We start from the raw sequence: 12018 nt of genomic DNA, 5'->3' as shown, positions 1-12018 counted from the left end.
AGTAATGAGAGACACCATTGAATTGCTTGTTTCTAGTCGTAGCAATCGTGATTAGATGTAAGGGGTAGGTCGGGAGGCGAAGGGACTTCTATGGGATAGATGTTTACGTAAATACAAAAGTGTGAGATTTAAGTTAGGATGAGTTAGCATCGATAGTATGGTTGTAAGAGCTTGGAACATGGAAAATGAATGATTTAGTGTTGAGATCCGTTTTGTTTGATTTTACTCTGTAATTGATCTTGCTGTCATTTCCTTCCTGTTAATTTTCTACGGATGAAAATTTTATGAGAGATAGCCTCGTGAGTTAGTGTTCTTTTGGCATTGGTTTCATGCTTATAGGGTATACGGATTAAGAGTAATAATTGTTTTAGTGGACTGTGGTCGGGAAGTTCCTGTGCAGTGATGTTTTGACCAACGTTTTGTAAAAAAATCCTCATTTAAATTGTGTAAATGATTTTTGCGTAATTCCAACTCCATTGACTAGAGGTTTCGCACACGTTTTCAAATTGATAAGCCACGCAAATTCTTGATGTCTCTATATTAAATGGTAAGCTTTGCAAACTGACCCAAGTTTCGGACCAATTGCTGTCACATACTTGTTTGGACCAACTGAGTTGTAAAATTCTTTAAAAATTGAATTCTTGAACTTTCGACCTCATTCTTTTTATCACAAATTATTAACTCTCTGTAGGTTATGAAAAGTAATCTAACTCAAGTATTCGTTGGACGGTTATTTAATTGTGATTTTTGAAAGTTACAACGTGAATCATGACCTGTAAAATGTGCGTTCTATGCTAAGTTTTCACACAGTTGTTTGATTAATTCATGAGCCTTAGTAAGGTGAAATTATAATGTTTTATATGATGATGGTAGCACGCATGTTCAGTAGTCATATATCTTAACAAGTGATAAAATTTAAAACTTAGTTGATAACATTGTTGGCATGATAGCATGAGTAAAATTGGATGGCTTAATTTGATTCTTAATCGAGGGTGAAATGTTTATACGAGTCCAATTGTTTGCATACTTTGTATACATTTGGCATGATGTAATGTCTCTGGGTGTGCATCTTATTCGTATAGTGGTCGGGTATACATAAACATAAAACCATATTATCATATCTTGGTAAATTTGGTGGCGTTAAATGTCCTAATGTACTCGCATGAATATTTACAATAATGATGTTAAATATTTTACACAGGAACGGTAGTAATGGTTATGTCTAAATGTTCCCACATGTAGGATGTCATCTGGGTCCTAAGGTCCTTTATGTGAGTCTGTGTGCCTATAGTTATCCTTATTGCCTTCATTGTATTAAATTATTTCAGTCGAACCTAAAACCTATAACATGATAATAAACAGTGTTGTTATTTTTGTTATTGAATATGTTCGTTATTACAATGTCGTAAAGCACTAAAGTGATTCTTGCAAATGCGTGGGTATGATGTAAAGGAAAACTGTTTGATATAACACGACAATTGGCATATTTATATTCTTGTGTCGTTACTATCAATTATATTAACATGAAGATTGTTATGATAACTATGTTGACAATTATAATAGGATAACCCTTTGATGATTCACATGATATGCATTGGTTTAAATGATAGTAGTTATAGTTACATTTAATTGAGTCTACGGGTTGCCTAAGTATTTAAGTCGTGCAAATCAGTGAAGTTTCCAAGTTGCTAATCTTTTACTATAGCTAGAATTCTACAAAGTATACGATGGTGAATGTATGTGAAACTATTTATGCGAAATCGGTTGTTTTGCTGAAAATGAGTGGTACTAAGTTGCTGGACACAATTGAACGATATGGTTGCTATGATGTCAAACACATGTGTGATATGGAAGTAGTGTTGCGTTGGCATGGATCATATGTTGTTACTTTTATCGTGAATATGTTTCAGAATTTATATCAAACAAGTTGGCCAATTCGTGTTGTATGTCTGATGAGTAAAAAGGTTTTGATTGCGTGTTGTGTTTTCTATGGTTTCGAGGTGTTTAAGTAATGCTCATGTACCGCATATTTTAATACTCCTGGTGATTTATTAGTAGCAGATTGTTCAATTATTCGGAATTGGTAACGGTTTTGACTTGGGAGTGGAGTTTGGTGGGGTCAATGTAGATTGTATCTTTGGTTTACGTGTATTCTTGCAGTTGATATTTCTAAAATGATTGTTCTCCGGTAGATAATGCGAATTGTGATGATCTTGAGTTGACCAAAACCCTGGTATTACAACGATTACCACCGAAAACTTGTTTTATATCTTTCGCACACTTAAACCTCGAGGATGAATCCCTTGTCTTAACACCCTTGTGTCTAAATTTGTTAACCTTCCATTTTGTAGGATGGATCCCTACAATGTACACCCGCAAGACTGTTACATGTCACTTGATGCCGACTTTAATGAGCATTGTGAGAGACTTTGCACCGCCATGGACATTTATGGCCATAATGGGCACCCCGAGTATTTAACTAATACTCGATTAAGAGCGTATACCCTTATCGATTCTATTCCCGACTCGGCATACTAAAGGACAAAGAAACGATTTTATATGAGAGAGTTGACCACCCATTGCATGAGGCTATTCCGTGACCCAAATTATCTGCGGGGGGCCAAATACCCGCCCGAGCATACCTTTGACTTCATAGCGAGCGCGACACGAGACACGAATTTTACGCTAATGTACCTGATGCCGAAAGTACGACTGAACCACCCATGCCGGACTTCGGGAAGAGGTGAACCGAAAAGGGAATGACATAGAAGTCACCGAAAACAGAGGAAGCGCGACCAAAGGACCGTTAGGTTAGGGCTAGTAATACCATGATCGGTCTGTTGTGAAACCGTGTAAACCTTTGGTTCCTTCTTGTTGTTCTTTTAGTTCGATGTTGTGTTTTAAGTCAAGCATGAACTAAGTAATAAGTGATACTTGTTGACAATCGATTAATTTCATAATAAAACCTTGTTTCCAACTTTAATGTTCTTTGCGCAATCTTTTGGTCATGTGTTCCTTTCGATTACATGTTGTTGATGGTGTTTTGTTACATTGGAATATGAAAGTTGAGAAGAGGTTACGAGGACGTAACCATGTTTTTAGTTAGGTAGGATTGTAAAATCTTAAGGTTTATGTCCCACTTGTGTATAGATTGTGGTGTTGATCAAATTGTAGATCGTAGTTTGTTCAAGCCGATGTTTCATTGATGTTTCGTTGCGTGGTACCCATACAAATGAGTTCTCTATGTTGTGTAATTAAACTGCTGCTGTTATGGCGCTCCGATAGTTGCACGAGTTCATGAGTGGTGATAGATTTGCATGAAGTAAGTTCCGGGACGTAACTTTCTTTTTAGGAGGGTAGAATGTAACATACCGTTTCACCCGCTTAAGTTCATGGGTTCTGGTACTAGGAAATCATGTTTGGTAACCACGGTGGTTCTTGGAGGTTCGGTGGATGAGCGAACTTCGGGACGAAGTTCATTTTAAGGGGGGAAGACTGTAATACCCCGTATTTTATATAATATAATTAATTAAACGGATATTGTTATGTATAATTATTATATGTTATTTTACTAATTATGTCGGGATAATAGTTGAGTCGAGTTAATTGTTTAGTCGTGTTGATATCGTAGGATCGAGTATTTGTAAGCTTGTCGAGACGGGCTTAATTATATGAAGTCACGTTAATTAATTCGTTTACCAACCACGCGGACTCATGGCACTTACCCATTTACCCAAGAACATTTACCCATGACCCATTTACCTTTTTAACCTAATTTTAACCTAAGTTACCCTAACTCTAGAAAACCCTACTCCCTCACCCGCCACCCTCATTTCAGCGGCACCTTTCCCAACCAACACGCAAATCGAGAGAGAGAAGGTGAGTGTGGGTGATTGACAGAGCCGCAAGGAAGGCCTTAGAGTGGTTGTCGACGTCCGTGAGCGGCCCTGGTGGCAGTTGTGGCGGTAAGAAAGGTATGAGTACACCCTTCCCCTTTGTTTTTGTTTTTCTGTCGAGTGGTTGGTGGCGGTTGTGTGTCTCAGGGAGGGGATAAGGGTGGTTGGTGACGGGGTAGTGGTAATGGGTGTTTGGAGTCGTCCCTATTGGTGGTGGTTAGGTGGGTTTTAGGCGGTGGAATAGGCGGCAGGAGGTGTTGTCGACAGGGGTGGTCAAACGGGTTTGGGTATAGGTTTCAGGCGAGTTTAGAGGGGTAGCTTTGGGGTGGTGCCACCGTCGACTAGGGGGAGGTCGACAAGGTGGTGCTAGGTTGTCTGTGTTCGTGGGCTGACGGCGAGCAAGGGCGTGGTGGTTGTCAGGGGTATGGTTGTTGGTTGCGGTGGTGGTAAAAAGGAAAACAAGGGTGTTGGTGATGATGCGCGGTGAACCAGGGCCAAATGCCACCCTGGTTCGACTCGCTTGGCGATGATCGACCAGGCTGGTGGTGGTTGCTGGGTGGTGGGGACGAAGTGGGGGTCAGGTCTGGTGGTTGTCGTGGTGGCTAGGTGGTGCGTGAGGGGTGTGTGAGTGTGCGAAGGGACGGGGTGCGTGAGGGGTTATTCGAGTTGTTTTTGAAACGGGTTTTCATAGTTAATCGTTATAATTCGTTAATGGGTCGTATGTTTAACTAATTAATTTAATTCCGAGTTATTTAATTAATAAAAGACGGGTTTAAGTCGGGTTGTTGAATTGTTTTATGTTTGAGTCGGGTTTTCTTAAAATGTTTAATTCGTTCAATATTTTATCTATCATAGTAGCTATTTAAATTAATTCCCGAGTCGGTTAAATAATTCCAGTCGGGTTTTGAGTCGGGACTGATTAAAGTGGAAAGTTACTATTTCGGGAAAGTTTCCATTTTGGGAAATTCTATATTTAGTAGTTAGTTATAATAAATATTACAATTGTTTTAGGTGACGGATTCGTGAAGGATCGATAATCAAATTCATTGCTTTATTTCTGGACTGCTTAACTGCTTAATTGGATTTGCTGGCACTTTGAGGTAGGGAAATACACTTACTCTATTAACGTTGTTGAATTGTGTTGACTTGATTCCTGGTTGTTGATTTACGTTACCATTTATATTCGGAAATGTGATCGACTGATTTGCCCGTATTGAGTATGATATCACAACATCGGGTAACATGACTTTATGATTTATCGATTCGATGATTTATATACATATTGCATTGCATTAATTACTGTTGAGCATTTCATATGCATTGGAGTTGGAGGAGGATGTGGTGGTGACGATGTGGAGATACGATGTGATGTTGTGATAAGGCCCAGGCGGGTTCTGCAGACTTGCCCTGGTGTCCTCACTTGATTGAGTGCGGATCGACTTCGGTCGATATTTATAGTCTACCGGGGATCGGTATGGTCATGCGTTCCGGGGTATGAGATGTGTGTGATGAGTTGAGATGGAGATGGAGGTGACGGAGTATCATGCATATCATATTTTATTGTTTTATTGTTTTCCCTACTCAACCTCGTGGTTGACCCTGTGTATTCGTGAACACCTGTGATGAACCGTTTTATGGGGAGCAGACTTGACAGGTTTAAGAGATAGGACGGGAGCTGGTTGGGCGTGAGACATTGGATCAGACGACTTAGTATTAGATCATCATCTAGAAGACTTCACTTTTGTTTATGTCAGTTCTTGTAATTTAATTTGAAAAGAGAATTTGTAATAATTAAGTTAAAATATTATATAAATTGCCTTGGAGTTTAATTTGTTATTCACTACCTCGGGAAACCGAGATGGTAACAGTCCGTTTTATTAGGGAATGTCTTGCTAAAGGCTCCTTCATAAATCGGGGTGTTACAGTGGCTATTGGAGAGACTAAGGTATGTAGAGCCTCCGGTTAATCCTTCCTCTTACTCCTTCCGTCACCTTACTATGAGGAAGAAGTTGTACCCGGATAGTTTTGCTTCCACCGAGGCCTAATGGACGCAAGATTGGCGGAGGAGGGTGGTCCTCATATCCGTTGGGTGGTGCCATGGTGGCACTTGAGGTCCTTCACGGGGTTGCCCGCTTCGGGTGCTAGTCCTCGTTCTTTGATGGTGGTAGGTTTGAAGGTTGTTTCCTTCATTTATCCTGAAAGGCTCATGAGGCAAATGGGGCGTCAACAAAAGGTGCCCGCTCAAGATATTCATGTCCAAGAGAATGTTTTCCGGAACTCCGAGCTTGTGGAGTTCTTCGAAATATGGTGGGCCACTCGGCCGCTTTGGGAGGTGCTAAACCTCGTTGCCACGACATGGGTGACTCCCGCTTATGTCAAGTGGTCACGTGCTCCGTCCTTGGAAGAGAGATCCAAATTTCGTAAGGACGAGGTTGTCGATTTGAAGTATCGAGAAGTTGGCAAGGCCAACCGTGCCTTCTTTGAGGAGTATGTTGATGGAGCTACTCCCCCGATGTGATGAGACCACCGAAGAGGAGGAGTTCCGGCCCCAAGAATATGGTGGGCCGTGCCTTGGCTCGTCTTGGGTCGAATATGGGGTCTTGTGCTAGACCAGAGACCGTCACCATCTTAGATCCGTTGAGGATCCGTTCCGAGGAGGAAATCCATGCTAGGCGGGCCAACAAGAAGAACAATGGGAAGATGTACCCCGAGGGAAAAGGCAAGGGTAGAATGGAAGAGTGAAGAACTCCATTACCCACTTTATTATTATTGTGTATTATTGTTGTGAGTTTTTATTAGTTTGTACTAGCTAGTTGTTGTGTGTTTTGTGCTAGTTTTATTATGTGAGGTGTGTTAGTTGACACCTTAGCTTTGACAAGTTGTAGACTCGTCGAGCTTTATTTGTTGTTGAAACTGTAATCCCTCCCATTATTAATTAAATAAGAGGATTGCCCGTGTCGAAAATTGTGAACGCTTGTTTCTTCCATCCATTTGGTAAAGGCAATTCAATTTGAATCGTCCTAAACAATTGCACTTGGGAAAGTGGTATTTTGTGGAAAGGGAGAAAGGCTCATTTTTGTATTTTTGTGGGGAAAGGGAATGGTTTCCCTTCCTCTTTTTTTGATGGGGATGTTTTGTATGTGGGTAATCTTTTTTTGATTGTGGGAATGGTTGTATCCTTCTTGTGTAAGAAAGGACTGCCTACGTGATGTGGTCTGCGATGTCGTCGGGTCACATCCAATCAAACACATTTATAATACTCAACATATAACTAGTTAGCGATAAGTCGAGGTCGATCCATGGGACGGTGTGCTTTGGGTTCTAAGTCTATCTATCTCAATTTATGCTAGTGTCACAATTTGTTTGGGTTTGTAGTTGTGTCCTAGGCTAATACAAGCAATAAAGTAAAACAAGCAATAAAAGGAAGGATGAAAACAAAAGATTAAAAGTGCTAGGATATCATGGGGTCATAGGGGATTCATGGTGTTGATCATACAAACATGTTTACAAAGTTGCAAGCAATTAATGTTGTGGAGGAACCGAGTTGGTTTATGTCTTTCGGTTCATAGGAAGAGTTGGGTCCCGGAGCCGAATCGATTAGATTGTACAATACCTACAAGTCGACTTACTGTCCTCTTATTCAACTTCTATGCATGGTCTAACAAGACTCGAGTTGGTTTATATCTTACAAGTCAAGTTGAGTAGATAAGAGATGGTTGTAAATGCAAGGATTCATAGGCTTAACATTTCATCAAACATAACATGTGCATAAAGTTGACATCACAATAAGCAAGCAATTTAATCATGTGAACATATTAGATTAAGCATGAATCAATCCCATGTTGGCGTTCCAAACATTAAAGGAGCGTTTGACCACAGCTCCTATCTTAGCATTGCCTGAAGGGATCGAGAACTTTGAGGTGTATACATATGCCTCAAAGAACGGGTTAAGATGTGTGTTGATGCAGAACGGTAAGGTGATTGCCTATGCTTCTAGGCAATTGAAGCCGTACGAGGAGAATTACCCTACACATGATCTAGAGTTGGGTGCAGTGGTGTTTGCTCTCAAGATTTGGAGACATTACCTTTATGGGGCGACCTTTAAGGTATTTTCAAATCACAAGAGTCTCAAGTACATCTTCACACAAAAGGAGTTGAACATGAGACAGCGGAGGTGGATGGAGCTGATTGGCGATTATGACATGGATATTATATACCATGAAGGGAAAGCCAATGTTGTTGCAGATGCTTTGAGTAGGAAGAGTGTACATTCCCTGTGTACAACTCTATCTTTGATGAGGTTGAGAGATGAGGTGGGGAAGTTTGGGATATATATGATTCAGAGAGGGGATGCTGTGGGAGATTTGACAGTTCAGCCTGATCTTTATGATGCTATTCGAGGTAAACAGGCTTCAGATCCTAAGATGGTTGAGTGGAGAGCTGGAGTAGAGAAAGGGACAGTGTCCCGATTTTCTATTCATACAGATGGCAGTTTGAGGTTCGATGGTAGGTGATGTGTCCTTGATGATGAGGAGCTAAAAAAGACAATCATGACAGAGGCACATTGTACACCGTATTCAGTACATCCAGGTGGTGACAAGCTATACAAGGATTTAAAGAACACGTTTTGGTGGCCTGGGATGAAGAAAGAAACAGCAGAGTTTGTGGCCCGTTGTTTGACATGCCAGAGAGTTAAAGTGGAAGTGGGAATCCATTTCTATGGATTTTATCGTGGGTTTACCAAAGAGTTAACAGGGTAATAACATGATATGGGTGATAGTAGATCGACTGACCAAGTCAGCTCACCTTGTTCCAATGAAAGATACATGGACTAAGGCACAATTGGCTATGGCCTATCGAAAGAATGTGCTAAAGTTACATGGAGTCCCTAAGGACATAGTGTCTGACAGAGATGCGAGGTTTATATCACGGTTTTGGAAAGAGTTGCAGGAATCTTTGGGAACAACTTTGAAGATGAGTACAGCTTTTCATCCTGCGACAGACGGTCAGACTGATAGAGTTTTCTTATAACAATAGCTATCACACTAGTATTGGCATGGCACCGTTTGAGGCTTTATATGGGAGGAGATACAGGAGTCCGATTTGTTGGGACGACAGTGCTGAGGCAGTGGTTCTAGGACCAGAGATGGTACATGAGATGGTTGAACAGTTTAAGATGATCGAGACGGATGAGAGAGCGGTCAAGATAGACAAAAGAGTTATGCAGATCTACATCGCCGGGATATAGAGTTTCAGGTTGGGGATAAGGTTCTTCTGAAAGTGTCTCCTATGCGTGGGGTTATGAGATTTGGGAAGAAAGGCAAGCTAAGTCAGAAGTTCATCGGGCCATATGAGGTCTTAGAGCGAGTTGGGGAAGTTGCTTATCGTCTGGCTTTACCTGCTGCGTTAGAGAGAGTGCATAATGTGTTTCATGTATCGCAACTGCGGAAGTATGTGAGTGACCTGTCACATGTGTTAGAGGCAGAGAACTTAGAGCTAGATGAGTCTTTATCATATCTTGAGGTACCTAAGCAGATTCTTGACCGGAAGGTTATGAAGACTAGGAGTGGTGAGACAGTTTTGCTTAAGATCCTTTGGTCTAACCACGAGACTGAGGAAGCTACATGGGAGGCCGAGGATGCCATGAGAGAGCGCTACCCTTTCCTTTTTGGCCAGGTATGTTTGGTTACGAGGACGTAACCTTGTTTCTTTTAGGGGGGTAGGAGATGATCGCAAAGAGTTTTTAAGAGCTTTATACCCTTTTTATGTTGTGTCGGTATGGTTGTTGTCGTTTGAGTTGGGCTGAGTTTGAGTTAATAACATGTTTTATGTTGGGTTTTGTTTTGGTTGCTGAGTCGGGAGCGCGTAGTGTGAGTCTTTGTTTTGTTGTGGTTTGAACTTCGGGGACGAAGTTCTTTTTAAGGAGGGAAGACTGTAATACTCCGTATTTATAAGTCTTTAGGTACTCTATCGAGTAGGCCTTACTCTGTCGAGTAAGGGTGAGTTGCGTTTTAAAATAGTTTCTGACCTGTTGGGTACTCGATCGAGTAACTATGATACTCGATCGAGTAAGGAGGTACTCGATCGAGTACCTTAGCTACTCGATCGAGTAGCCGGTTTACGGGGAGTTATTTCTCGGGTTTTGTTAATTATGCGATTAAGGTATATAATATTTTCCGTCATTGTTCTAAACACTTTTCAAAACCTAATTTACTGATTAAGAGAGAAAGCAAAGTACGTTCATCACATTAATCGCATTGTTAGCAAATCCCGGAGTTTGGAAGGTCGGATTTCATCGTTCTTTATACCGTTGTGATCCTTGCGTCAAGGGTAAGACCTATATACCTTTTTTATAATGTTTCTTTAAAGTTGGTTAAACCCTAACTTGGGAATTGGGGGTTTTGTAGTATGTTATGCTTGGTAGTGATTATATGTTTGTATGTTAGGAGGAGGATTCGTAGAGGAAGCTTTTTGATATCAGCTGTGAGATCGTCTGATTGTTGTGCTTTCCAGGTAGGGTTTCCCTACTCAGTATTAGTTACATAATGTGTGGTGATTGTGCTGTAATTAGTACTTGTTGTTTGGTTTCGTAACGGTTGTTGATTGATTGTTGTTGATGGATGTGATTGTTTGTCTCTGGTTCTCGAGATGCGTTCTCGGCTGAGTGAAGTCACTTGCGGGAGTGGCTTCACGCCCTAGTTTCGCCCTCCGTGGAACCCGCCACGGGAGGGGATGTGCACATTAATGGGACAGGGTTATCGCTCGGTATGATGAGCGGGGCTTAGGTGGGAATGGTGCGGTCCCCCATGGCGGTGGTCTGTCCAATGGACGATCGGTGACGGAGATGGAGTGGAGTGGATGATTGTGTATGATTGTATGAGCTATATTGTTTTTTCTGTTCGATTGGTTAAATGATTTATGTAAATAGTAATCGACCCCGATTATTGTTTTAAAACTGCGGTGATCCATTCGGGGATGGTGAGCGAGATATTGAGCGGTATGAGATGAGTCTTTGGGATAGGCCGGATGTGCCACGATATGATGATAGAAGTCTTCCGCTGTAGCTTAGTAGTTTTCATGACATTTCAGTTAGATCAGTAAACAGTCCGTTTGAGAACATGTATTGTACTTTTGGTTTTGGTTTTGAGATTGTAACCTTTCACTAAGTATTTCTATTTAAACGTTGTTTCTCTATTGTTTATTTGATTATCATTGCCTCGGGTAACCGAGATGGTAACATCCTTATACCTGGGTGGTCCTGGTAAGGCACTTGGAGTATGGGGGTGTTACAAACTCTCACTGGGGGAACATAATCGGGAACTGATCTCCATGTCTCGAGAGGGAATGTCTATCCGTGTACTCTCGCTGGGGGAACATAATCGGGAACTGATCTCCATGTCTCGAGAGGGAATGTCTATCCGTATACTCTCGCTGGGGGAACAGAATAAAGGTGTGTCGAAACACCTGTCAAAGAAGGAACGCTCGTTGTGACAAGCTAGGTCTTGGATAAAAATAAGGCGATAGTTTGCTGTTGGCTTGGAAGGTGTGGATCTGGGTGAAGAATATACGTCAAACGGACCAAATATGTGATATAGCATCAAGGAAGAGGTGCACCAAAGATGGGCCCACAAAATAACGAACTCATAACGAATTTTTGAAAATTCGTATGAAGGGAAGCTGAGGAAGAGGCGCAACAAGAGTTGCGTCCCTTGGAAGAGGCGCAGCACCTGCTGCGTCTTTTCCTGGGTGCGGCAATTCTGCGTAAAAAACCCGATGAAACATAGGGTTTATGTCATTTATTCGAAACATAATTCCTCAATTTCTCTCTCAAATTCCAACCATTTCCGTCAAAATTTGATCCAAAAGCTTGGATTTGCCATGACTAATCGAGGTATGTGTATCAATCTTGCATTTATCTTCCGTATTTGATCAAATGCGATCGACAAAATTAGGGTTTTCGACCCTAATTAGTCGAAAATTTGGGGCTTTTCCCCCAAACGACTTTGCCTTGCAAAATTGACTTTGTAAATGGCTAATTGGTAGTATGAGGATCATAACCATGTATTTGTTTCGAATTTTCGTTGAGTTTTGAGCATTTGAGTGAAATTGAGACGGTTTTACA

The 12018-nt window shown here is 41.3% G+C and overlaps 1 long non-coding RNA gene across 1 annotated transcript; it reads left to right on the top strand.

The window, feature by feature from the left end:
- Positions 1-3908: 3908 nt before the first annotated feature.
- LOC141630887 (uncharacterized) lies at positions 3909-5613 on the top strand. Its single transcript, XR_012537561.1, has 3 exons — positions 3909-3974; positions 4908-4996; positions 5542-5613. It is a non-coding gene; the product is annotated as an uncharacterized LOC141630887 (long non-coding RNA).
- The last annotated feature ends 6405 nt before the right edge of the window (positions 5614-12018 follow it).

The sequence above is a fragment of the Silene latifolia genome, chromosome 2 (genome assembly GCF_048544455.1).
Source record: "Silene latifolia isolate original U9 population chromosome 2, ASM4854445v1, whole genome shotgun sequence".
NCBI lineage: Eukaryota > Viridiplantae > Streptophyta > Magnoliopsida > Caryophyllales > Caryophyllaceae > Silene > Silene latifolia.
The sequence above is the reverse complement of the archived record's forward strand: the minus strand, read 5'-3'. Positions and strand labels throughout refer to the sequence as shown.